A 2,837-nucleotide genomic window follows, 5' to 3' on the forward strand; every position below is an offset into this window, starting at 1 on the left:
TGAAGAAATTTAGCATTACATCACTTGCTCACCGATGGATCCTCTGCAGTGAATGGGTGCCGTCAGAATGAGAGTCCAAACAGCTGATAAAAACTTTCAACTTTTTCATTGGAGAAAGCAATATTGTGTAGAAAGACTTGTATTTTAGCCAGAAGCAACTGTTTGAAGTGAAAAATGTCTTGATGGACTGGAGTCGTGTGGATTACTTGTGGATAATTGTGATGTTTTTATCAGCTGTTTGGACTCTCATTCTGACGGCACCCATTCACTCCAGAGGATCCATTGATGAGCAAGTCAAGTAATGCTGAATTTCTCCAAATCAATCCTGATGAAGAAACAAACTCATGTACATTTTTAGCCAATTTTCATTTTTGGGTGAACTCTTCCTTTAAGATTGACGCTGCAATGTCATGCTGTATAATGTACAGATCACATTTAAGCTATTTCATGAAGCTATAGGGATGTTATTGTTTATCATGTGATGGTAATGTATAGTGCATTCAGAGAAATACATTTGTGTATATATTTTTTAAACATCCACTGTCCTGTGTTAAACTGTTTTTGGACCAATGTATGTTTGCCGTCACATTCATAAGTTTTGATATAAATATTGTAAGAACTAATTACTAAATAACGCAAGCAGTATTTTATGAAAGAGTGCCATTTGAACAGCTCTGAGGCAAAAACATGTTTTGAAAAATGGAAAGCATGGTAAATAATCCAGTCAGTGGCCACATGTGAATACATTTTATATTATAAGAAGAGCAAACTTGCTCATCTTTGAAAGAATAATAAGCATCAAGTAAACAAGTATTTAACCTCTCTGAACTAATGAAAATCTGTGGTGTGTAATTTCTGCACCACTAGCATCACCCCTAGTGACCACTAGCATTTTATTAATATTATTTTAATTAATTAAATTTTTCGTTGTAGCATATGTATCTATGTATTTAACATGATCATAAAGACTTTAACTTTGTTGTTGTTGTTTTTACTGTATCTTGTAAGATTTAATAATGCAGTAGCAGCCTGTGGAAACATGTACAGTACATCTAAAAGGCCTCAGGCTGTATCTGTGTATGATTTGCACGTATTTCCGCATGTTGATTTAACTCAGCAAGGAAAAGATGAAACTAAAATATTCAAGGAAACAAGAAAATCATTATTTTCTACAATAGCCTTGCAGCTGCTCACTGACAGGAGTGTGGTCACCATAGTAAGCTCATAACTCACTGCAGAGGAGCTTTGTTCAGATTCTGGAGTGCTCATAAATGTTCCGTCAAAGAGTTTTCAAGAACACATTCACACTTTGAATGAACTGAAAACTAAGGAAATTCGCTGATTGACACACAAAAGGCGACGTCCAAAAGCGCACAAGTGTCTGACAGTTGTATTGTCGCCCGGCCTGCGGTTGCTGAGGATGGCTGTAAGTTTGGGCTGAGAAGAGATGATTCAGTGTCGATGCTATTATTCTACTGTCAGACAGGAAACCCATTGGCTTTTATATGCTCTCAGCTTCAGGATGGAAAGCATAAAGGAATGAGAGTGAGAAAGATTTGGGTACCAGCAGGCAGAATCAGGACAAAAACTCCCCTGTGGACTTCAAATGGAAATGACTGGGCTTTAGACTCGCACAGACGGTGGACTCGAAGGGTTTGCTGACTGGCGCTCAAGTTCTGCTAACTGCTTATGCCAAGCGATTACACGACAACGTTTATTCTTGTGTTCCGGAATAGCTAGAGCTCATAATGCTCTGTTTATCCTTCCGATTATGATGCCAAAGCTAATGCAATCGCTCACATTGTTCATAGCCTCTGATCTTGCTGTGCGTTTTCATGAGTCAGACACATCCTATTTTCAGGGCTTTGGACGTTAATTATGAAGAAATGCTGGGTGTCATGCTGTGGAGGCATCGACGGTGAGCAGCAGAGCTAAACATTCCCTTTGACCATCCATCTGCACACTTCAGAGCTATTGAGAGATGCCAACAACCTGTGACAGGCAATCCACACAATCAATAATGCGGCTGTAACACTTTTTCAAGAGCATGTATAGTGCTGTTCTACTCATTCAAAATGTTTTTACACAGTCTAATTGAAAATTTAATTTAAAACTAATTCAGGTGAGTGTTTTTTCCCCAAGCAATGACTGATGCCAAGTTAAAATAATCACAAAGATGTTATATTGTACTCAGGGCCCCTGGGAATGTGTCTGAATGGCAATTTGGCCTCCCAAACATGCAATGACTAAGAATACTAGCATACTGTCACGAATTCTGTCCATGAACTTCCGTTCAATCACCACCAGAGGTCACCTTTCCATTACATTGACTCTCGCACTATACAAACTATTTCATGTCATCCCGGACTACATATCCCATCATCCATTGCACTGATTGCACACAGCACTGATTGCACACAGCTGTAACCAATCACACATTCACTATATAACACTCACTCAGATCCTTTTCAGGCTGCCGAGTATTGTATGCGCATATCGCTAGTTGTGATAGCTCTGCCTGGACGCCTGCTTTAAGTATTCTATTCTATTCTAGTCTAGCCGAGCCGAGCCGGTTTCCTCATCTTCTGATCATTGCCTGTGTACCTTGGATTACCTCTCTCGTCTTGCCCTGTTCGGATACTGTTTGCCCCTGCCTGGACCTTTGCTTTGTATCTGGATTATCTCTCTAGTCTCGCCCTGTTGGATTACGTTCGTCATTGACTGACCCTCGCTTGTTTACCGGACTACCCTTGCCTTGTCTTCTACATACCAGTTTGCCTATGTCTGACCTATGCCTGTTTATGACCACGTCTTAATAAAAGCTTTGCACATGGATC

This window comes from Sinocyclocheilus grahami, unplaced genomic scaffold, assembly GCF_001515645.1.
Source record: "Sinocyclocheilus grahami isolate Dianchi unplaced genomic scaffold, SAMN03320097.WGS_v1.1 scaffold501.1, whole genome shotgun sequence".
Lineage (NCBI taxonomy): Eukaryota > Metazoa > Chordata > Actinopteri > Cypriniformes > Cyprinidae > Sinocyclocheilus > Sinocyclocheilus grahami.